Source organism: Malaclemys terrapin, chromosome 2 (assembly GCF_027887155.1).
Source record: "Malaclemys terrapin pileata isolate rMalTer1 chromosome 2, rMalTer1.hap1, whole genome shotgun sequence".
Classification (NCBI taxonomy): domain Eukaryota; kingdom Metazoa; phylum Chordata; order Testudines; family Emydidae; genus Malaclemys; species Malaclemys terrapin.
Genome location: NC_071506.1, coordinates 232,648,379 through 232,674,814, shown reverse-complemented (window position 1 = coordinate 232,674,814; position 26,436 = coordinate 232,648,379).

Sequence of the window (26,436 nt, the reverse complement as noted above, 5' to 3'; positions counted from 1 at the left end):
TCAGAAAAAGTGGTTATGCCCTTTCATTGTCATCTTAGATTCTTATCTATGTTATACATGGATGACTTTGGTAACCATATCCTTGCTAGTCATTCAATTAGCTTTCCAAATAGTACATAAACTGACCAGAGAGCTCCTAGATGCTGGCTTGGCACACATTACCTGATTCAGCTAAATAAAAGTCTCTTTGCCCCAGGATGATTCCCTAACTCTAAATGAAGCCTATTTATATATTGTATCTGTCACACTAGGTGAGATTCTGTACTGCACCTCTTAGAGGCACACTACTGAAATCACAGCCCAGAAGGAAAGGTAGCTAGGGTGGCCTTAAGCCACCTTATCACCTCCCAATCCTGAACTGCTCTCATGGGTGGTGAGGTCCCCAGTTTAACCTCAACTTCCCTAGAGACAGGTGTAAGTCATGGTAGACAATGTGCTGCAGCTACACAGCTCTCCTGGCCCCAGAACACCCCTATTGCAGGGACTGCAAAGGGGTCCTTGAAGGGCAGCCTAATGGCTGCCTTCTACAGTTATTGCACTGAATGAATCCCCCCTCTACTGGATACAGAGCTGACAGGGCCCTTTCTGCCATTCTGGACCTTTTATGTAGCATAAAGGCACTAAAGCAAGGGTGAAGATCTCTGCATGTACAACCTACATATAATGCTTTGCCCATAAAACACCTTGAACACAATGAAGGGAGAACTTACAGTTCAGCAGTATCAAAGGGGATGCTCAAAATCTGGAATAAGTGCTATAATAATAGAAATGTAGGGTTGGAAGGGACCTTGGGATGATTTAGCTGGGAATTGGTCCTGCTTTGAGCAGGGGGTTGGACTAGATGACCTCTTGAGGTCCCTTCCAACTCTGATATCCTATGATTCTATGATTCTTGAAAGGTCTTCAAATCCAGCCTCCTGGGCTGAGGCACAACCATGTAAACCTAGACCATCCCTGACAGGTGTTTGTTCAACCTCTTCTTAAAAACCTCCAGTAATAAGTATTCCAGTCCTCAGAGCTTTAAAAAGTTCCTATTTGTCATTTTAAAATAAAATATAAGTAAGTCTACAAAGTTCGCAAGTCACAATATCAATATATTTTCACATAACACATTTTGTATAGTACAAAAATATTACTTAACAGCTTAGAAACATTTATTTTTTGAACATTCAAAGACAAGTGATCTAAGTTACAATATCTTAGCTAGGTCTGTAGATAATAAGGAAAAGGTAAAGAAGGGAAAGACCAAGTTTGGAGGGGTAATTACTTAGGATGGAAAAAGAAAGTGTTCAGGAAATGGGATTTGCTTGTTTCACAGAAGCATGTTACAAGGGGATAGATACATCTTAAGAGAATTCTCTGCACTTAAGGTCAAGGCGTCAATTACCATTGGTAACAAATAGAATCCATAATGTTTCAAACAAGGGAATATTGGTGCACAAACTGGTAAGTGTACATACCAATGACATTTCGCACACATGTACTCATTGATGCACAAAATAACAAGCACAAAGTTGTGTTTTAAATTAGCTATTTCTGTCCCTGTTTGCAGATATATATGCATATTATGTAGTACAACTTTGGGACCTATACTGGAAGATCTTTAACCAATAAATTAATGAATGTTCCTCTATACTGGGTTATCAGCACATATTGCTGTTGTAGAGCTGAGGGGAGTTTGTATAAAGATTTACAGGCCAATTCTAAAGATTTCACTAAAATCGCTAGAAGCCAGGTAGCACTTGAGATCGGGTAGAAACAAAGAACATACAATGTTCTCATATTTTGTTTCCTTAAAAAGAAGGAAGGTGGGCTTCATACAGTCAACTGTGAATCACCCAGGTGCAGATTTACCATAAACAGATTTAGCATAAACTATAAATAAACTCACCCATGCACATTCAATTACATTCCCCTGCACAAAGCCTATGTACTTAGTCTTTGTGCAAGGAACTCCAAGGATCCTTTGGGAAAGGAAACTGAATCCACCATCCTCCAAACTACAAGCAGGCTCTGGGAATGCAACACAGTCTCTCCTTACTGCTACAGCAGCCTACTGACTGGAATACTAGTCTGCACCCCCTCCTATGTGTGAGGTTTGGACCACTAGAAGTATGCACTTAGCAGTCACTTATAGCATGACCTCACAGTCCCCCCTCCCCATGCTGACCTATTGGGGGATGGTGTAAAGTGCATAGCTGCTATACCTATCCTACTACCTCCACCCACTGTATAGCAGTAACCCTTACCACATGATTGCATAATTCCATACCCTACTGCAGAGCGTAAGTGGTATGGAGGACCTTGCATGAGGTGTTCCATTCTTGTATGAACTCCACCCTATATGTCTCCAGCTCGCTTATACCTTTTTTGTAATGTTAGTGCTGTCCTTATATATTAATCATATAATTAAATAGAACACGATTGGGGGCAATAAAAGATCACTCAAAGATGATCTAGGCTCTGTAATGGTTAAAATGCATTTTATATGGAGCCTCAAAATTAAAATTCCCACCGTACAAAAATGTATGCAACTTTGAAAAAAGGAAGTCTACAATTTATAAGACAGACCAAACTGAAATAACTGATTCTCATTTTTGGCACTAAGGCTGACACACTGGCCAAATGTTACTGTAAGGAAAAGCCTTTCTGGAATAGAGCATAGTTTCAGTCATACGTGAATGAATAATTTTTTAAACAATACTTTTTTAAAGGTGCTACTATTTCAAGTCCCTTCCCTGGAACATAAGAGATTCCCTGGAGAAGCATGTGCAGTTTTATGGAGCTCTCTCACCATTATCTCTTTTAAAGCTTGATCAAGTCTGGAATACAAATCCTTCTGGGCCTAATGGGTATTAAAAGGAATATGCTCATTTGGTCTAAATTTTCCTTACATTTTAGGGCAGAAGGTCTTTGGTTTCAATAGTCACTGGAACATTTTTTTGAACTTCTTCCCAAATGGTTTTTATTTGTCCCATATGCACTGACAATGTATACTATGAAGTATGTGTATATTTGCAAGACACTGTTTCTCAGCAACAGAGTCCAATTCCTTGCTGGACTTAACTATGGAAACCTCGTCATTATTAAAGCCAATTTCAAATTTGCTGATTTAGCTTTCTAAAAACTGCATTAATGTTTTATTTAAACTGGCTTTGCAGGACCATGAGGGAAGTTGTATTAAAATCAGTAATGTTCATTTAGCAACTATTTATGTACAAAGTTGATTTCAGAAGTATCGATACATTTGATTCATAATGAAATCTTGTCCCTTCTAGTTAAAAGAAAACAATGTTTTAAAATTAAAATACCTAATTTTATCCCCCAAAACAAAATTATGAATTTGTCCTAGGAAGTTCAGAAAATTGGTCTGTTGTTTGTGAAAAGACCTTGAATTGTCCCTGAAAGTATCTGGTAGAGATTAACAGGGAACAAAAAGTCAAAATTGAAGTTGTTTCTATTTCACACTGTTCAAAATGGAGCCATTGCTGTGAAAGTTTTAAATTGAAAACATTGACTTTTTCATCTGTTGAAAATCTGGTCTTCAGGAAATGAAATATTCCAATAGCTATTTAAAATTATAGTTTCAGTAAAATTTTTGATAAAATACTACAAACAGAAAAAGTCAAGCATTCTTCCCCAAAAAAGTTTATAAGCACTTTTTAATTAATAAAAACTTTTTATTCAGAAAATTTCACCATAGCACCTGAGTACCCAGAGAAGGAGAAAGCAAAATCTCTCTCACTAAGGCTGCAATCCTCCAAAAACTTATATACACTTACTTAACTTAATAAGTCAATGAGGGTACTCTCAGTTCATTAAATTAAGAACATTCAAAAATCTTTGCAGGAAGAGGGCCTAAAGCTGTAAAACTATAGGATGTTCGGCAATAGCATTTATTCTTACACAGCTTTAGCCATGTGGTGTTTGCATACAGATTGATTGCAACGTGTAATTTTAATTGATTTGAGAGGGCAGATGGTTAAAAAATGGAAGCAAATTGGTTGTTCGAACATTCTTTGGAAACTGCATCTTTCAGCCAAAAGCTTCCACATATGAAAATCAACTGCAAATACTTATGAACTGTCCCTTAATGGTGAAAAAGAACAAGATTAATACATACTTTATTTAATCATTTGACTGATTAATTTCTACTCTTTTGAAAAACTAAGGGCCTGACTTTGAACAGAGACTCAATCCAGCCTTCATTTACGTGCCCACAATTAAGTGTGGGTGCAAAAGTAGTAATTTGAATATCTGAATACACAAGTACACATGCAAATCAGGTAGACAGACAGCTAAATTACATCAACTGCATCTGCAAATGATGATCTAATTCAGTAAGGTACGAAAGCATGCAAGTGGTCCCATTGATTTAAATGGGACTACTTCACATGCTTAAAATTAGCTACATGCTTATGGACCTTTCACAAATCAGGGCCTATAGGCACAAGACAATAGTATTTTTAAAATCTGACCTCCTCTGAGCATCCTTTAAGTCAGAGCAGCTACCATGTAGGGGTGTTACTAGTAATAAATTACTAGTAATGACATTTTTCTATCGAAGCTGCACGATAGGAGTGTGGTACTTAGGCAATAGCTAGCAGAGTCCCATTTCATCCTGTATTATTGCTTGATCTGAACAAAAACATATGGAATCATGGAATACAAATACCCTAAACCAGAAATAGCGTTTTCATCTTGAGAAAAATATGTGACACTGCGGCTCTCTCTGACTCCTCTCAAGGAGCTGAAGGACTTTTTCACATGCTTGGTCACTTGCTCAGAGTCCCTCACAATAAAGGGTAATTAAAATTATGCCTGAATCATTATGTTTTCCTGTGGGTTGGTATTCCTAATTAGTCTACAATTGTTGCTATACTCCATGGGAGTGGAAATTCTAGGGCGGAAGATCTAGAATATTGGGTCATTCGTGATGCTACTGCCTGACAGTATTGGGTATTCAGCCTAACTTCTCATTGATCCAGCCACATGACAGCTTCAGTACATTTTTACACACCTGTTCTGTCTAATTCTGTTAGTAAATGATCTGCCATACAGGCATTAGTATGAGTTGTTTCTCTCAGTATGTTGTATAACTTTAAATTTCATACACCCATGAGATGTGTAGGGCAGGGCTGAAACAATCAAACCATCTTGCATGATTGCAGTGCGGAAATAGTGTCTTCTCCAGATGCTTCAATGCTCCAAACTGGGATTTCATTAGCCTATACAACCCACCTGCATTGGCCCCAACAGATTTCCAAATGGGATCATAGTTTGGCTATAAAGGGTCATTTTAACCTCACTAGACCACTAATACAGAATCTAATATCTCTTATTAAATGAAGGCAACGTCTAATGGAAAATAACTCTCCATTCCCAGGTGGAATAAGAGCTGTTGAATAACGTCCACAGGCATGGAGGCTTTTGGCAGTTGAGAAGTGGCGTTGACACAGCTGCAGACGCCAGTTTTGCGTAGCTCTATTCTTTTGTTCTCTGAAAGGATCCAGACAGAAGTATTGGGCAATTCCTCATCTGTTCTGTGAGGGTTCTCCTGTGGAGGGTACGACAAGATTGTCACTTCTCTGTTCAATATGTATGCAAGGCTATTACGGGAGGAAATTATGCAATTTGGGCTGAAATGTCTTCAACAGGCAGATTAAAGCAAGTTCAATATCTGTTTCCTGAACCCAAAAATGTGAACTGATCATTTTATCCAGTGTCTGGCTGGGATTAAGACTTGACCAAGGACAAACTAGCTGAGACACAACACAAGTAGGGTGCCCAGATAGCAAGTATGAAAAATAGGGACATAGTGTGGGGGGTAATAGGAAAATAAGAAAAAGCCCTGAATATTGGACTGTCCCTATAAAATCGGAACATCTGGTCACCCTACATGTAAGATAACACTGGTTGGCAGAGAGAGACAATAGGAAGTAGCAGTTAAGTTCATATTGGTGCATTTGGCTGAACGGCTGTGTTCACCTTTGGATACCAGGTGCCTTATTGGACTCGCAGCCTCTCCTATAAGTTCAGAATTTTTTGTGATGTCAGCAACAGCATGAACACAAAAAACCTGCAACACTTGCTGAGTGACAAACCAACATTTAGGTTTTGTGAAACAAACAACTGAGAATTTAATGCATTAGATGAGTACCACATCTAAAGATCTGACATCTTGTGACTTGCTAGAATAGTGAAACGCTTTGGCAGACCAGTACAAATGCTTCCAGAACTAGAGATTTGAAGCAAACACCTTGTTTTTTCTGGAAGTGAACTGGATGAAAAGCAACTTCAAGAAATCACGTACTCTGTTTACGAGAGTCACAAAAACCTTTTTTCATTAATTTTCGTCAGCAAAGAGTAGGATTTTGTTAGGATTTTGCTAAGCTTCAAATCATATAAGAAGAGTCAGACAGTCACAAGCTTCCCAAGACATAATTATATAAGGGGTGCTTAACCACATTGTTAGAATCGCTCAAAAACTTTAAAACTTGTTCCTTTTCAATCATTTTGTGCTAGTGAGGAAGAATTTCTAGTAAGCACCTCCAGACTCTTCCTGTGAGAATACTGGGGGCGTTGTTCCGGCATCTTTTCTAGCTGAAAAGGAGAAGATTATTAAATTGGCTCTAGTGGAAGCTACTGTAAAATGTATTATAATTAAATGGAAGGAACCCATCCTCCTACTTTTGAGGATTGGTTGATGAATTATCCACCTGCGCCCCACTGGAAAACAAATCCATTAGTATAATCAGCAGAAAGCAAATTTATATGAAGGGAATTGGAGAGTTTCTAGAATTAGCCCCTGTGTATAGAAATAAATAATTTGCTCTGTCAAGGGCACACTGAATGCCAATATTTTTTTACCATTATTTGGAATGCTATTCCTTCCTCTCTCATTTGAACTTTCTTCATAATGAAAAATAAAAGCTTTAGTCAAGAATATCCTGGAAACCAGATGTATTGTAATAATAGCTACATCCATTCCTATATAGAGAGCAATACAATTACACATTAAAGGTGATTTGAAGAGAGAAAGATAAATTGGGCTTCGACCTTTTTATCTTCATTACGTCAATCCAGGAAGTTTGTTTTTAAAAATATATTTTTTCTCCTTTTATTACTTTAGAAATGTAGGTCTTATTAACCATTCAAGACTCTTTGATAACTGAAAAACTAGTCAAGTGAGGACATCTCAAATTCAAACAGAGTGTACACAGTTGAGAATAGAAGGGATTTTGAATGTGACTGTTTAAAACTTTTGTTTTAATTTGTCTTTGTTAACAGCTATTTAACTGAAATAGACAATTAATATTTTGAATAAAGGATAAACATTCAGTGCTTCTGCCCAAGAAGCAAAAGCTCACAATAAATATACTCTCAAACATCTAACCAATTCCTTAGCTAAACTAGAAGGCCAGACTTGACGTTCTTGATATTACCAAAGGTAAAAAATACAAGCAAAAAGCCCACCACTTTTCAAGGTTTCTATAAACACACCGTAAGGAAGGGAACAAACAGCACAATCCTAAATAAGTCAGCCTTTGTTAAGTACCTTTAAATGCTCTTTTGCCAAGTCTTACTTTGTATCAAACATACCTATTGTCTCTAAATCAGTATGACAGAACAACTAACCACTAGGAAAGAGGAAGTCACTGAAGGCTTAATTCATATTACAATAAAAAACTCCTATTAAGCATTCATACAGTGTTTTCTACCTGCGATCTTAATGGCTTTACTGAGTATCATTATCCATGCTACACATATTGGGAAACTGAAGCATAGGGAGGTTTAATGGCATGATAGTTCAGAGAAGCCAAGCACCAGCAGGTCCTCTTGAACCTAGTTGGAGCTATGAGTGCCTACTATCTCCAAAAAAGCAGGACCTAAGTGATTTGCCCAGAATCACACAGGCTGTCACTGGCAGAGCCAGGAACAGAGCACAGGTCTCCTGATACCCCATCTGATGCCCTACCCATTGCATGGTGCTTGTTCCCAAAAGAGTGAATTCCCAAAGGGGGAATTACAACATTGCCAATCCCAGGTGTTTCAAAATCAGGAGTTAATTCTCCTCTCCCCATTATGAGATTAGTTTAAAACCATACTTTATTTTAAACAAGCATTTGATTTGGGGGTTCTTTGCCTGCTGGTTTTTGAGCCTTAAAGGTTCACATTTTCAGTCTTTTTTCCACAACTATGAGGTCTAGAAACTCACATTTTTAAAAAATGAAAGCTGAGATTCTCATGTAATGACACAACTCAACGAGCTCCACATAGCATGAGAGTTGGTAACATAGGAACTACCTTCAATATTTCAGATTTCCTCTGGATTCAGGAACAGAGAAGAAGCCAGCAACACCTACTTGTTGCTTGGAGACACCATTTTGAATCAGATAAATGGAGCTGTGAGTGAGATTGATTTATAGCTTAAGACAGCACCACAGTGGCAGACATGCAGTACTACAGACTCATTGAGGTGAATGGGGAAACTACAAACACCTGGACAAGAGTATGATGATTCAATCCCCTTTATCAGAGCAATATTAAAGGAAAACAACTGTTCTGGACACAAAACAGACTCCTGAATATTCTCTCTCAATCTCCCTAAATTGAATCAGTGCAAGGATTACATTTTTCAAAGGTGCCTAAGTCCCACTGAAAGCTCTTTGACAGTACATATTGCTTTTGCCTTGACCAGATCCATCCACATTAATGACCGTGTTCTTCAGTTAGCAACCTGCAGCCCAAATCCTGCCTGCCCGGCCTTCTGTTTGGCCCACAGGGCATCAGCTGTTCTGTCCTGCTTCCCGCTGGACGGACAGCCCCAGTACCTGGCTCCAGCTCACCCTGTGCTCCCCTGCTGGTCCCAGCTGAAGTGTCCCCCCCACTGACCTGCCTTCCACCTGCTCAGGCTGGCATCTGCTGGCTTAGAGGCCACTTGGCAGGGTGGTGCAGAAGCTGGAGCTGCCAGGACTATGGGACAAGCTGGAGCTGGATAGCAGGGCCGCCCTTACAATGAAGCCCCCTGAGAGGGGCAGGAAGTAACAGCTGACACCTGGGGAGCCAAATGGAAGGCCCTCACAAGCAGATCCCTTCCCTGTGCTCCCCTGCCAGGTGCCCCCTTTCCCTCCCTGGCTGCAGAGTATCCTCCAAGCCACCAGGTGTCATTCTGGGTAGATGTGAGGAGGCAGACCGGAGTGCATGGACACTACAGCTGGGACCAGCAGGGGAGTGTAAGGGCCAGAGGATTACAATGCAATCATTTACTAGCCCCTTATAACATGGGGTACAGATTTTATAAGTGAGATTAATACATGCAGCATCCTACAAGCCTTTCATAAAAAGTCTAAACACTAAACACATTCTTGTAAACTTAACATCTATTTTAACAATACCAACACGCAGGTGAGCCAGACTGTTTTCCACCTATGGATTTGTCAGTGTTTGGCTGAGACCTAAGGGCCTTGGCATGAGCTGGCACGAGATCTGCCAGCATCACAATTGCCTTACCTAGCCCTCCAGAAAAATGTAATTGAATACCACTGCTCTATGCCTTACATAATTTTGAGCTTATCTTTTAAAATATTTTAAAACAAAATTGAATGAAATTTCAAAACAAAAAATCATTTTGAATCCAAAGATTGAAATGTTTCATTTTGACATTTCCAAAATGTTTGATTTTTTTATGTTATGCCCAAAAAAGGGCAAATTTGACATAAATTCACAAAAGATTGAATCTTGCATTTTTCGCTAAAAAGACATTTCAGTCAAAGAATTTCACCCAACTCTACCTCTACAGATCTTTGAGGGCATTTCCCAGCTCTTTGGCCCCTTCCACCAGGCTGGGTGCTGCAGGTGTTAGAGCCCCTCCTATTGCCAAGATTAATTCCTCTCATGTCCGCTTTTCATTCATCATCAGAGCTCGCAGTTTCTGCTCAAAAGGATCCACCTCAAGTGACATGGGCACACTAGTAGAGGATTTCTCTGGCCCTAGAATTTTCCAGGGGGTACCTCTCACTTGCACCTTTTTGGGCACCTTATCAAGATCTGCTTCCTTGGAGTGAGTACATACAGCTACCATGACTTTCATTATGCAGCTGTAAATACAAGTGTGGATCTTCACTGTCTCCAATATTCCTGCTGCATCGAGGCTCTCCTCAATTTCATTGGGTTCCCTGTCTTCTGGTAACCCCACCACCAGCTCAGCCTTGGTTACAGAGATCTGTGCCTCTTGGTACAGGATTTGGGCACATTCTCGGCTGCTTTACTATGTGAGTGCCTGCTCACTGTAGGCCCTCATGTCTGGAGCTACTGACACACATTCCCTTTCCCTACACCTCTAGAACAATCAGCACGCCTTCTGCCACAGGACAAAGTTTTCAAGGAGCCATGCTCACTAAACCCCAAGGGAGTTACACCCCCATTCCCATTATTTTCAAGTAGCCTGAAGCCATAGACTCCTCTCAACTGAGTGGGCACTATTTCCCTGAAAGCCTTTGTAGAAGTAAGTGAATCTGGTCCTATTACCAATGGCCACCATCTCCCATTATTTTCAATGAGACTGAAGCCGGTATACCCCAAGGGAAGATGGCTGCCCCCTGTGCACTACGGTTAAAAACCTTGAAAGGCACCTGAGGGAACAGTGGAATGTGGGGTACAGAGAGAAAATAAGGAGGTGCAGAGGAATATGGGATAAAAGGAGGTAGTTGAAGAGAAAAGGAAAGGGGGGCAGAAAGGGAAAAATGCAAAGTACTTGGACACTATGCAGGGAATGTGGGAGAAAAAATGTGGAACAAGGGACTGTGTAGGAGCCTAGATAATATTGTGAGAGGGCAATAGACTAAGGGTATGTCTTCACTACTGGCCGGATCAGCGGGCAGCGATTGATCCAGCGGGGATCGATTTATCGCATCTAGTCTAGATGTGATAAATCAATCCCCGAACGCTCTCCTGTCGACTCCTGTACTCCAGCTTGGCGAGAGGCGCAGGCAGAGTCGACGGGGGAGCAGCAGCAGTCAACTCACCTTAGTGAAGATACCGCGGTAAGTAGATCTAAGTACGTCGACTTCAGCTATGTTATTCACGTAGCTGAAGTTACGTAACTTAGATCAATTCCCTCCCCCTCCCCTCCCAGTGTAGACCAGGCCTTAGTGGGACAGGGAGGAAGTTTGGGAGGCTAGAACAATAGATAAACTGAATGGCAGCTTCCCCAGTCCAGGAATTAGGGAAAAGTAAGTGGAGTCTCCCTTTACATTTGCGTACTTACACTTGAGTTTTGAACCTGGAATGATGACACACAAATTGCGGCCAGGCATCCTCCCCTGAAGTCTCACAAATCAGAAGCTAAAGTGAATATCAGTTTTTAGTGGCAATATTTTTTGGATGTTACCTCAGTTTTGAATGCTTAGGCGGGTAATACTGCTACAGTTTTAAAGAAAGAGGACACATCCTCATACTGCCTTCTAACCTAGGCCACAATCCAGAAACACTTATACATTTGCTTAACTTTATTACCATGAGTAATCCCACTGAAATCAATGGGACTACTTACGGTAGTAAAGTTAAGCATGTGTATAAGTGTTGGCAGGATTGGGGGCCTACTGTGAAATTCATCCCTCACAAAACCAAGCCCAAGTATTTGGGCACAATACTGGGAAGACTACACGAGTCTGGAGACATGAAAGCCAGTTCCTAACTTCCTAAGCTCCCCCACCAGCTTCACAAGCCTCTTGGTAGTTCAGAATGCTCAACAGGATTCAAACCTTAATCAAGGAACATTGCTGGGGTTTTTCACCTTTTAAGACATCTGGCACAGGCCATTTTCAGAAACTAATTGGCCTATTGGTCTATTACACTATTGTAACTACCAGCGATTTGATCTTATTTCTTGCAGTTGGGTGCTGAGCATCCTCAACTTCCACTGATTTCATTTCTAAAACTCTTCATTTTGGTATGCTGTATAGTATTTGCTGCTTTCAGTAGCTAAAACCATGATGCCAGCATCTCAGCTTAATCAAGTGTAATTTATGTGCAGTGAATGCATCATACATTCTCTCTGTACCACTCTGATATTTTTATCTGGATATTCTGCTCTTAACCTGGAAACAGAGTAATTATGATGATAATACTGTATATTTTATATTGGCAGGAGTGCACACTGAGTGCAGATGTGTAATAGAAAAAAGGAAACCTCAACATGCTTGATATATTTCCTCTTCTTGTTAATATTCTCCTACTTTGTTTTTTATAGGAAATGTATCTTTACAATCTGATGAATCTTAAAATTTTAACATAATCCTACTTTAAATTTTTGAAGGATCTGGATAATTAGGACACAGTATGAGTAGCACTGAAAACCTCAGTCTAATTCTTTGAGTTGAGGTTGTTGTGAATGAGATACTTTCAATCTCTGGGGAAAGAAGTGGGGAATGAATTTTTTATTGCTGTTATGCCTCTGTTAGCAGATGAATATGAGAGCATACTACTGCCTCAAAGGAGGTTTTTCATCCTCTTTCAGAGTGAAGACCATGTACAGCTTCAGTGTGAGAGATGTACTTAGGAAGCAAACGGTAGTCTTTGCCTGTGACATTAACAGCACTGTATCTACAAGTTGTACTAATTAGTATGGAGTACTGATGACTCAGAATCATAGACTCGCTATCCCATGATCTTTATTATAACCTTGTTCTTCCTTCCCAATAGCCTCCTTCTTCTGCTATCACTTGTAATATTACATCTAAATTAGACTAAGTTCTTTGAGACAGTATCTGTTTCTGTTATAGTTATGTAAAGTGCCTACCACACTTTAGGCACTATGAGTCACATAACCCAAAGAGTTTAGAGTCAGATAGTTCAAGTTCTCAGTGTTAACAACTGGGACCAGATTTTCAGAAGAGCTCAGTTTCCATTTTGGCTCCAAAATAAAGGTCACATTTTGAAAAATGTTTTTCACCCAGCACCTCCCATAGTGACGCTTCCAAATTTTCAAGAGTTTAGTACCCCACATGGAGAGCTCTTCTGCAAATCCAGCCACTTATTTTGGTGCTTTAATAAGAGCTGAGTGCTTTTGAAGACTGGCCCCAACTGTGAATGCTGAGCATGTCTGAAAATTCTAGCCTACATAATAAACTACACACACAAAAAAACTATGATAAGATAAAAAGGTTGCAAAGTCAAGTGCTCAAAAGTTAGGAAAAGCCAGAATTAAGATTGTGTTTGTGCTCATGCATTATGATGAAGTCTTTAGTTAGGTGATCACATACTATTTCCCCCTCCCAGGACTCTTGCCCCTTTCAGTACACAAGCTGGTCTCCCTTCCCCCAGCTCCCAGTCCCTCTCCCTTCCATCTCCCAGTTCCAGATTCCCTGCCTAGCCAGTCCCAGTCTCGCTCATCCCAACTTCAAGTTCTTGTTACTCTCCCATGCTCCCCCACCAGCTTCCAGTCCCAATTTCCACCCCTCCCTGCATATTTCTTGTCCCAATTTATCCCCCCTTCCCTAGATTTGGTTCTTCTCCTTTCTGCATATAGTAGGGTTACCATATTTGCACAATCAAAAAAGAGGACATGGGGGGGGGTAGGAGCCCCACTCTAGCCCCGCCCCTGCCCTCCCCCGCCCCATCCAATCCCTCCCACTTCCCACCCCCTGACTGCCCCCCTCAGAACCCCCAATCCCCCCTGCTCCTTGTCCCCTGACTGCCCCCTCCTGGGACCCCTGCCACTAACTGCCCCCTAGGGGAGGAAGAATAGCTCAGTGGTTTGAGCATTGGCCTGCTAAACCCAGGGTTGTGAGTTCAATCCTGAGGGGGCCACTTAGGGAACTGGGGTAAAAATCTGTCTGGGGATTGGTCCTGCTTTGAGGAGGGGGTTGGACTAGATGACCTCCTGAGGTCCCTTCCAACCCTGATATTCTATGATTCTATGACCCCATCCCCTATCTAAGCCTCCCTGCTTCTTGTCCCCTGACTGCCCCCTCCTGAGAACCCCCCCCACCCTAACTGCCCCCCTAGGATCCTACCTGTCCCCTGACTGCCCCGACCCTTATCCACACCCCCACCCCATATTCACACCCCTGCCCCCAGACAGACCCCTGGGACTCCCATGCCCTATCCAACAGCTCCCCGCCCACTGACAGGACCCCCAGAACTCCCGACCCATCCAACACCCTCTGCTCCCTGCCTGTCTTGACCCCTCTCCACACCCCTGCCCCCCTGACAGCCCCCCCAGAACTCCCAACCCATCTAAGCCCCCCTGCTCCCTGTCCCTGACTGTCCCAACCCCTCTCCACACCCCTGCCCCCTGACAGCCCCCCCTAAACTCCTGACCCATACAACCGCCCCCTCCCTGTCCCCTGACCAGGACCGGCTTTAACAAGAGCCCAGGAATCGGGCTGTGCTCTGGCCGGAGTCGCGGGCCTTGGGGCCGGGCCGGAGGTGCTCGGCCGGGGCCGGGCCGGCCGCCTGGGGGCCGGGCCGGAGCTGCTGGGGTCGGGGCCGGCACACTCGGCCGGAACCAAAGCAGCTGGGGCCGGGGGTGCTTGGCCGGCGCCGCTCGGCCGGAACTGTGGCCGGTGCCCCTGGGTCCAGGCTGGAGCCGCTGGGGCCAGCTGGGCCGGAGCGCTCGGCCGGAAATGGGGCCGGTGCCCCAGGGCCCAAGCCGGGCCGGAGCTGCTGGGGCCGGCCGGGGCCGGACTGGGCCGCGCCGCGCCTCCCCGGAGCCCTCCTCCTCGCGTCCCCCCCACCCCAGCTTACCTGCTGCTGCCCGCCTGCCCCTGCTTCTTTTCAGACTTTCCGCGAAGATCTGATTTGCGGGGAGCAGGGGGGGCAGAGCGTTCAGGGGAGGGGAGGAGGGGGAAGACAGCTGCAGGGCCGGGGGCGTGCTAAGGCTGCAGGGGATGGGGGGGGAGCCGAGAAGGGGCTTTGGCTGCCGAGCAGCGCCGCTTTTCGATCTATAAATAGCTGACCGGGGGGAAATCCCGGACATTTTTAGATTTTTAGAAATCCCCCCTGGACGGCTATTTATAGATCGAAAAGCCGGACATGTCCGGGGAAATCCGGACATATGGTAGCCCTAACATATAGGTCATGTGGCTTCTGTCTCCATGCTGCCTGGGCACCAGCAGGAAAAGCATTAAGATCCCAGATCTTCCTTCTGGTGCTTGGCCCACAGCAGCTGGGAGCAGCAATTGCAGGGAAACTCCTACTAAGTCCCTGTGGCCCTGGGCTGGAGCATACTCAATGCATACAGAATCTTTGAAGAATTTAGCTGCGAAGCTCTAGCTAGTCTCTGTAGAGCATGTGTGAACCAAGATTTTTTCAAAGGATTATAACTTGTTTGAATTTGGGCAGATTTTCACAGGGATGGCAAAAGATACATCCCTGACACAAAAGGCCAGATTTCAATTCTCTGCTCTAAAACATGGATGTGCTAGATTGTCTCAAAGAACGAGTCACCAGATTTTTATTTTATATGGGAAAAACTACATATATTTCTCTAATCTCATTCTCAGAAACAGCTGAAATGTGTTTTTGCTGAAACTTAGTAAAACAAATCAGCCTGAGGAGGGATACCCGACATTGAAAATTCAGCTCAAATGGTAAAAGTATGACAAAGTTAGAAGCAACTGAAAACAGAGTCTTATAATGGAAAGTGTCAGGCAGCCTTAACTATAACCTACTTATAAAAATGAAGTAAATGGATCTAACTATAATGAACAGATAAAATCACCATGCACTGCTATCATGCTGAATAAATAAGATAAGGCTATTTTAGGATATTAATGAGGATAACTGAAGGAAACTGAATTTACTGGAGAAAAATAGTAAATAAATGTTTAGATAAGAGTGGTAAATAAAGCACAAGATATTAAATAGGGTCATATTTTGTGTGACATGTAAAGTTAGGGATCAAATATTTGTGCCATTATTTCTGAGAAGTATTTTGATCCTGGAGAAGTAAAAACCGATTAGAAAAGAGCTGGTATAGTCCTAATATACAAAATAGAAGTTCTAGGAAAAAGACTGAAAATTATAGATGTATAAATCCAACATCCCTGCTAAAGCGTGCAAGATGCTGAATGCCCTTAGCTCTTGTTGCCTGTAACTAGAGTTGAGGGTGCACAACACCTCACAGAAATCAGGCTCTTAAGTGAAGAAGTGGTTTTGAGATGATATTTATAGACAGTTATAAAGTTACAGTAATGTAAGTACAATTTAATAGTTGTGAGTCACGGATATGAGAAGGGCAAATCATGTCAGACAAATCTGATTACGTTTTAAAATGAAATAACTATTGGTTTAGGGAAACCAAAAGGTCTGATATATCTGGATATGAGAAAGTCTTAAACAAAATTTGTTATGATTAATCATATCAAAGTCCTTAAGCATGGGTTTGGTAATTAATTATTAAAATGGGTGACTGTACTGAAGATGGGCTTATGCTACCAAGTTCATATCAGAATATCCAGTTCTTTTCAATGTGAGGAGTGTTCAGATCTGTGCTTATCTCTTGTCCTTGACCTGGAATTTGTTGTGCACGCTCAGACATCTGTACCCTGAAGCTTCATTAGCGTCAGTTGTGCTCCCTGTGAGTGCAGGAATCTGCCCAGAGAGTCACCTGCAGGATCAAGGTTCTAGTTAGTGTGTAGAAGGTGGAGAGTTAGAGTTAAAGTGGCAATACAGCTGGTGAGGAGTGGAGTCCCACAGGGCTCTAGATTAACACTGGCAATCTTTAATATTTTATTCAGTGATTTAGACAAAGACGTAATATGCCGGATCATTAAATTTACAGATGATACTAAAATTGGGGGAGTAGTTAAGACTCAGAGAGACATAGCTATTTTACAGGATAATCTTGACAGATTAGGGAAATGGGCTCAAAGGCGGAATAGGAAATTAAATGAGTATTAATTTAATGTAATGAAAAGTGATGCACTGGAGTAGAAATAATGCCCTAGACACATACAGTGAAGACATGCATAGTTTAAATTACACTGAATTAGTTAATATGCAAGAGGAAAAAGAGATGTGTATTGATATTATAATTTAATATTTATCAAGTGCCAGTGACACTGGCAATAAAACATAGTCCTTATTCCAAAGAGATTACAGTCTAGAGCAGAGACATACAGAATAGTTCAGACACATATGGTACAGAATTATCCAATATGGTTAGAGGTGACGTTGGAATCTTGCAGGTCATTTTGAAAGACTAACATTTAAACTCTCATGGGCAGAGGATGTTACATCTACAGAGTTCTTGAATCCCATATGAACCAACTTGAAACCTGGCCCCAAGAGAAAAGGCTGAGGTACAGAGTAAAGGGTACCTATGAAGAGCCTTGGGAGTAGGAGTCCATCAAAATCAATATTGACTTGAAATTAATGTAAAGTACCAGGAAATGTAAAGAGCACTGAAGTCAATGATATTACTCCAGATTTACACCAGTGTAAATGATGAAAAAAATTAGCAACAAAAGCAAAGTTGTGCATAATATTTTCATTTCAAGGAGACAGTACTCCCTTGCAGAGTAGTATTTTGCTTTTCTCTAGGTCTGGCAAACCACCTCCATTTCAGTTAACCAATGGAACCTTACCCATTCAGCACACCTATACAGCAAATATATGCACAAATAAATTTTTCAAAAATGTGTTTTCAATAAAATGAAACACTGTAAAGGGACAGTTTCCCACAACATTCCATTTAAAAGCCCTTCTCTTCCCCTCACATCCTTAAAACATTGAACAATCCAAATTCCTAGATAGAATTATTTTTTTATTAACACAGAAAAGACAAAAAACTTAGCTTAAAAATATAGTCTCAGGACATTGCTGTAATGTACTTACCCTGTTTCCCCGAAAATAAGACAGTGTCTTATATTAATTTTTGCTCCCAAAGATGCGCTAGGTCTTATTTTCAGGGGATGTCTTATTTTTCAGAAATGAAAAATGCCTTATTATCGGTGGATGCCTTATTATCGGGGAGGTCTTATTATCGGGGGGATGCCTTATATTACAACGAGAGGCAAAACTGTAAGTAGGCCTTATTTTCGGAGGATGTCTTATTTTCGGGGAAACAGGGTATGTGGCCCCCATTAGCATAGTATCCAAACTATGCAGAACACAATAAACACCCCTGTGAGACAGGGAACTGAGACACAGAAAGACTAAGTGACTTACCCAAGGTCATGCACAAAATCTGTGGAAGAGCAAAGAACTGACTCCGGTTTACCTGAGTCTTAAGCTAGTGCCCTAACGACTGGACCATCCTTTCTTGTTAATGATCTATAGAGATTTTTACATTTAGGTTATGGGTTTGGATCTGACCAAAGTCAGTGATCAAATGCTGTTAATATAAGGTAGCTGTTCAGATTATTATGTCAAATGAGCTGGTGGCCCTATTCCAATACCTGGTGGTCCATCTTCCTCACATAACCACTACAACAGTTCTGTCTACTCAGGCAGTCTGAGACATTCTTCACCATGGTGTCTGTGTACCTTTTTGTCAGTAATGAACTTTGATCTTGCTTTTAGAAGGGGTCCCATGACATGGCCCGGGTTGACAAAGCCCTGGCTGGGATGATTTAGTTGGGGTTGGTCCTGCTTTGAGCAGGGGGTTGGACTAGATGACCTCCTGAGGTCTCTTCCAACCCTAATTTTCTACGTTTCTATGACTAAGGCAGTGATGAAGTGGCCCTAACTTTCCTTTCACTGGGTAGGTGAAGCATGGGGTTCAACAGCAAACTTTTCGGCTTCTCTTAACCCCCAATGAAGTTACAACCCTTGAGGATAATGAAAAGTTGGTTGTTTTGACTAGAAAAGGGTATGTACAGGTTGTGCATAAAACACCTCTGCACAGCAGCTCCTGCCTGCAGAGGTTCTGCAGAACTCCCAGCAGGTTTTAAAGGTGCTCTACCTCACCGACACTAGTGAAAAGCCTGAGGGAGGACAGGTGTGGAAACACCAATTTCTCTCAGTTAAGGGGTAATCCTCCTTTCCTCAGTGCAAAGGACCTCTCTGGCTCGGGGGAGGTGAACCAAGTGTTCTAAATCTAGTCCAACCTTTTCATTCAGGCATCTAACAGCTGAAATATTGTTCTAATTTGTTAGCTAAAAAGGAAGAACATTGCAGGAAAAAATAACAGTTTTAGTAGGAAGGAACTAACAAGGTCCTATGATTAATGTATCTAGCTGCTTAGCAACTAGAAAAATGTGTCTAATGTGTCTAATACTGTGACAGCAATAAGCCAATGGATCAATGCATTATCAGGCAATGAATTGAAGAAGATCAAAGTAGCAGATACTCTGACAGGAAGAAGTCTCTGTCTAGGTTCTTAAGAGCATTAAAAAAATAAATGAACTGACAGCAACCAGCACATTTAACTCATTGTTAGCTGTGTCATAATAATACAAATTTGAAAATAAAGGGATACTCATATAAAGCTTTTTAATTTGTTTTTAACAGTAATTAATACAAAACAACAAATTCTTACACCTTTTTTATTCAAGCTGCATTATTTTTAGGTGCAAAAACAATGTGTTAAAAAAATGAAGAATCCGGTGTTTAAAAATCAACTACATCCTGAGAGATCTCAGTGAAAAGTAGAACACAATGTATAATTAAGCTACTGTTGAGATGCCTGGGGAAACTAAATCACTGGCATGACATCCCAAATACTGCAGAAAAATTGGGAAAAGGAAAGCAGTGAATTAGAGTATTTAGCAAATCTCCTAATTTCAGTGGTATATCAAAACTCAATGTGTCTGTGAAGGGAATACATTACAATAAATTTAACAACGTAAACCAATTCAGAAGCTGTAAAGACAGTAGATGACACCTAGAAGGATTAAACCACATAAATAAAATCCACACCCTATTGTGTGAACTGAGCAGTTGGAAAAAAACAAGTTTTGAGTAGTCACGTGGTCAAGCGAGATTTGCTAGTCAAGAGAGATCTAGTCAAGTTAATAAAGCCTCATTAATTTTAAACTTATCACTTATAAATGAATAGAGTTCTGAATATTGACATGCAAAAATCATAGTAAATATCCTACTTTGCTTTGGCATATCTGCAGTGTATCTCTCTTAGCCATTATTGCAACAACAAGATTTTCAACTAGAGTAGATTTTACCCAGGTCGGATATGTTGTTAAAGAAACAAAAAATTAATTTACCAACATAATGGATATAGATGTATAAGATTGTTGCCATTAAAAAGCCTACATTTGTCAATGCATACCTGTGCTATTTCCTATTCTACGTACATAAAAATAGGTGGTATCCTAGAAACCACTACACAGTAAATGTTGGCAATTGCTGACTTTTTAATAGTGACCATGGTAAGAACTATCTCAGTTTAAATCACATTTCACTAGCCTACCTTACACATTTAAAAATCATGAGAGAGGCTCCAAAAATCATGACATTGTCTTAACAATAATGAGATTTTGAAAAATGATTTGGGCACTTTTTTTTGCCTTTTGGTTTTTGTGCCTCCAAGGATCACATTTGCAAGTTTTTCTCTGCAACTATAGGCCTAGAAACTTACTTTCTATAAATGAAAACTGTGATTCTCTCATGTAATAACATGACTCTAGGAATGGGGGCTTTAAGGCCAAGCCCAAATATTGTGAGACTTATGACAACCCAGGAGAGTTGACATAATTTCAAGCAAACGTATGATTTTGCTGTAAATTGATGTGAAATGTGTAGGTTTTCACGGTTTTTGGTGAGATACCAGGAGAAACTTGGCTCTGTTGACTGAGATTCACTTTTAAATTTTAATTCCATAAAACTGAAGCTCGAGAATTTAACTTTTCTCTCCTTTTGCTCCCAATCCTGGCTGTTGCTAATTGCTACTCTCTTTCTTTCTTTATAACTGGGCAAATTCACTGTCTAAGTTTCATGAACTTCTTTAATTGGTAACTAGACTTGTTCTCCTGAAAAGCACCCATACAAAGGCTTCCACTAGACCTGTGTCTCCTGCATACGGCCTCAGGATTGCCCTCCAGGATACGGTGCTCTTACCCAAAGGCAAGTGGGTGGAGGCCCTGTGAAGGAGGACTTGCAATGAATGTTGGAATTGAAACCAGCTTTAATTTTTGGTTGCTTTTACATCAGGAGAGGATGAAGTTCTGAAGTTATCTGTCTGACTTATGAATTGTTCTATCTTTCCCATCTGAAATACAAATGTCCCTCAGTAACACAGCTTGTAGCATGAACAAAGATCATAAATTTAAGTAACAGCCAATACTCTCGCTCCAACAGTTCTTCATTTTAAAAAGTATGTGGGTTAAGGCTAGAAATGGTCTTGAATCAAAGCCCAAGAATGTGCACACCCTTGAACTTTGAAGGGTTTAGAATCAAATCCAGATACTAACTTCATATTGCCCCTATATGTCTATAATGGGCTGAACAAAAAACCTACCTACATTTCTGGTATGAGGGTTTCAAAATCCTATTTGAATTGTATAGTTTGGGCCTTCTTTAGTTAAGACTGTATTGTCATCTTTTGTAGATATATATTGACACATTCAAAGACATATACATACACAAACAGATATTATTATCCATTTGATCAAATTCTATCACTGAAATGAATTTATTTGCTTTTGTTCTGCTTGGGATTTTTATTTTCCTTGGTATTTACTTTATGATCTGGAAAAAGATAAATATTTCAAAGAAATATTCTTCAAAGCTCCAATAGATGTCAGTATCAAAATAGAAAAGAGAGCTAGTTGTGTAATGCTGTCAAAGAGAAAGGCAGCGGGAAAAGCCTTGTTTGCAGGCGTATTTCAGATTCCAACAAGACAAAGCAATTCAATGAGCTATAGATCAAAGTAAAAAGATGCAAACAACAAATGCAACACTATCCTGTTGCTGAAAACCTTACTATAGGAGCAGGAACTACCAATACGTAGGCTGGAATGAGACTGTGAAATATAGACCCAACAAGTGTTCAAAAATCAATTTCCCTCTAATCTCTCCATCTCTTTCCCACTTGTATTTGATTATAAAATCTAACCCTTCCTTTCTTTTAGCCCATTTTTCAAGTTTGAGCACTATTGAATCATCTTTCCACTGCAGGGAGAAGTAGTGTTTTGTTTTGCTTTGCTGTTTTCAAGGATCCCTTTTTGGAAGTCTGCTTTGTGGTTCACTGCAGTTTATGGGATTATTTAAGAGTTGTATCAATCAAGACACAACAAAGATAGCAGAAATAGACAGGCTGGGGCAAAGCTGGCAAATAAAGTAAGTTCAGAGCCAGTTTACAAAAGTGGCCAAAGATTATTCTGTTGCAGATTGAAAACAGAGTAAGTCAATGTTCCTCCTTTGGGCCAGCCTACCCCCACCTCTCTCTCTGGAAAATTTATATTCTCTCAAAAATCTCTTTCTGTTTCTCTCTCACCTATTTATTTTTGCATTTTTAATTGGTTTGAGTAAGCTTCCCAATGATTATCTGGTGTCCCAATAACTTAATTTATGCCTCCTGGACTAGCCAATCCTTGAGATGATTGCACCAGCAACAACTGGCTGGGTGCATGGGATGGGGAGGCCTGTGTGCACTTTTAAAAATCCAGAAAGAATAGGCAGCCACTTACCCACTAACCCACCCTGTGGGAATATGCATGTCAATTTTTTCTGAAAATCTGCAAGTGCCCAAATATATGCTGAGTCCCATTAGGAGCAACCAGCAAGGCACTTGAGCCTGTGCAAGCTTTGGAAAATTTGCCATGAGTGCACCGATATCCATCAAAGTACAACAACACATCATGAGATCTTGGTGTTCAATGAAAACAGCTGATACCTGACATAGTGAAGACTCACAGTGAACCAAGCCTCAGAAGAAGGAATTTGGAAATAATTTTGAGTAACAAATACATTTGTGAAAAGTGCGCTCTGTTTGCAGATAGTTGGCTGACGGTAGGGTTACCATACTTAACAAATAAAAAAAGAGGACCCTCCACGGGGTCCTGGCCCCGCCCATTCCCACCCCCAGCCCCGCCCCCAGCCCCACCTCTTCCCCGCCCCTTCCCTGCCCCAACCCTGCCCTAACTCCACCCCCTCCTCCCTCCCACTCCCAGCCACGTGGAAAGGGCTGTGCTTCCCCAGCGCAGCTGGAGCCCGGGAGGGGAAGCGCCCAGCCGGGGGGTGCAGGGTCTGGAGGCTGCCCGGCAAACCGTGAAGCCGGTAACGCTTGGGCTTCGGGCAGCCCCTATGCCTCCGGACCCTGCGCCCCCGGCCGGGCACTTCCCCTCCCGGGCTCCGGCGGCGCAGGGTCCGGAGGTATGGGGGCTGCCCGAAGCCTGTAGCGCTCGGCTCTTAAACAGAGCCGAAGAGTCAGGGGAGGAGCAGAGCAGCCGCGGGAGGGGAAGTGCCCGGACGGCATTTTCCCGGACATGTTCGGCTTTTTGGCAATTCCCCCCGGACGGGGGTTTGATTGCCGAAAAGCCGGACATGTCCGGGAAAAAACAGACGTATGGTAACCCTAGCCGACGGGAAAGAGACAAGGCTAGTTGAATAAGTTATTTGCTGTAAATTATTCGTCTAGCTCTGAAGCCCCAGAACAAACTTAGAAAGTCTTTCCCACCTACCTAACAGTCGGCAACTGTAAATGAAATTCAATAAATTACCAGCTGCACTCTGCGTTCAGTGTGGTGACAGCTTTGGGGCTCCCACTGAAGAGAACATTTGTTTTTTAATGTAGTTAATTTTACAAAAACACCTCTTAGAGTGCAAATATATGCTACAGTGCAGGTAGCTGTATGTTAAAACACATTATGATGATTTTGACTGTAACCATCATTTAATGAACTGTAGGAAGTGAAATAATTTAATGAACCAAACTGAACAACAAACCAAACGTTCAAGTCAATGGCACCATGCTAATTTACCCCGGTGAGAATTTGGCCCATACTGGGAAAGCAGAACATTATGCGCAATGTGCTCACTGCAACCTTCAGAGTGTGTGGGGGGCGGAGGGGAACGGAGGGGGGTAGTCTGGCTGGCTGACTGGCAAAAAAGGGTCATTGTCCTTTTAAGGGTTCCTCCTACAAAGGGTGGGGGGGAAGGGGGAAGGTTTACAGGGATGTGCAGGAAGCAGCTGGAGCCAGGTCAGGAGAGGGTCACTTTACTGCCCTTCCAGTTGACTGCAAGAGTGGAGGAGTATTTATACCCCATGCAGCCTTGGAGAAGCCCTCTTTTACCAGGATCAGCTGGAAGAATGGCTTTGGCAGGTGTATTTCCTTCTCCTATACAAGGGAGAGGGAACAAGGCTAAGGCAACAAGATCTCAGTCAGTACAGGGTACACGGGCTGCCATCCAAAGGGTAAATGGGAAGGAAACCCTGAGGGGGACCCCTTTCTCCGTGGTGCAGGACAGCAAGCACTAAGGCTTTGGGAAGCAAGCCAAGAATTGATTGAAGTTATGCATGTACGTTGTTTCAGCAATAATTCATGGGTTACAAGGTGCTACAGGACAAGCAGAGCCAGAATTGGGAATGAGCTACCACAAGGATCCAGGAGGCAGAGCATGAGGCCAGCAAGAAACACAGCCACTTCTGGCAGGGGTGAGTTGGAATGACACCAAGGAGCGGAAGAAGTGCAGTAGAGTTCAGGGGACAGAAGTGAAATGGGCGTGGCCAGGGAGAGCATGGAGCTGAATCTAGGAGAGAGTCTTGGGGTATGAGTGGGACAGAACGGTGGATATGAGAATGGTGATTTTAACCCTCTCTCCTCCAGTGCTGCAGTTGGGGATCATAGAGGAAAGAATGGCATGATACAGGGAATGGCCTTGGCTCCCTACTGGGAAACAAGAAGGATGGGTGGAGGCAAGTGGCCATTAACTTTCCCCCAGGGCAGGAGCTCCTGAAATATGTGGGCAACAGATTTAGCGACAGGGCTCAGGAGGACCTGCTGTCTTGAAGGAAGGGCCCAGGGTTACTGGGATAAACACAGCAATCTCAGAGGTCAATGGCTTTTTGCACAACTTTTACAGGCTAACTTTCAGTTGTTACAGAGGCTGGGGGTTTTCCTCAGAGGGGAGTCTGGTGGTTGTGGTCCCACTTAACCCACATAGGCTCAGGTTTGGGATGCAGGAGATAACTGGATGATGCAGTCCTCACGCAATAAGGTAGGAGTCATTAATACAGAGGAGGAGGGGGAGGAAAATTCAGATTCCTAGACAGGGAATGCTAATTCCTGGGATGGGGTCACCCAATGGGAGTGTACCTTCCCTCCAATACTAAAGGTAACATATTGAGAGGTGAATACTTTAGACGTTATATCACTGCTCCACAGGGAAGCTATGACAGTAAGATGGGACAGTACAAGTAAAGCAATGACAAATCCAAATGACTAAGGGTAGCTACAACCTGGGAAAATTGTGAAGCAGCCTTTTTAATCAATGTGGGTGTTATTTTGGAGCAATAACTGGAAAGAAGGAGACTTATTGAAATATATGGACTTCCAGCAGGCATATAATACATTTGGGGGCACGGCTTGGCTTAACTACGATGAGCAGTTTAGACTGAGAGCTGCAACACAGGCTGGAATTCGTTGGAACATCTCACACCACATGCTCTGGCTGTAGTGGATGACACCATGGGGGCTAGGTGTTCACACTGACCGTGGCCAGTTTATTACTTGGCAAACCCAACAGAGACCCAGTGCTATGGATAACATTTGCTGGGCTTTTAATGATGGTGGCCGTTTTCAGAGCATCTGCAAATCTAAACATGTTTGTGAGATGTGCTTTGGGGCCCATTTGGCCTTGCAATTGCTATAGCTTTTGGGGAAGGCCCCAATAAGGGTAAAAGGTTGGGGGATAAATCTGCCCATCCCCCAGCTTACCTCAGGGTACAGAGATGCATGTATGTATCAGGGTATGGGAGAGAGGAGTGGAGGTGCTGGTGGCAGGGGTATTGGAAAAAGCTTTGTCTCCGGTTAAGCTCAAAGTGTTACAGTACTTGGGATGTCCCTAACAAGGCAGATGGGCTATATTTAAGCAAAGGGTTTAAGCATATGGTCATGTAATGTCCAAAACCTTGACGTTCATACAGAGATTGGGGCACATTGTAAAGAAAAGGAGGGCACAGTAAATAAATGCTAACTGAGCTGCAAGGTCATTCAGTCATTGACCAATAAAGGGTTAATAAAAAAGATATATTGGAATTGGAAATGGTTCAGAAAAGGGCAACAAAAATGACGGAGCATGGAACAGCTTCCATATGTGGAGAGATTAATAAGACTCGGACTTTTCAGCTTGGAAAAGAGACAACTAAGGGGGGCTATAATAGAGGTCTATAAAAGCATGACTGGTGTGGAGAAAGTAAATAAGGAAGTGTTATGTACTCTTTCTAATAATACAAGAACTAGGGGGGCACCAAATGAAATTAATAGTCAGCAGGTTTAAAACAAACAAAAGGAGGTATTTCTTGACACA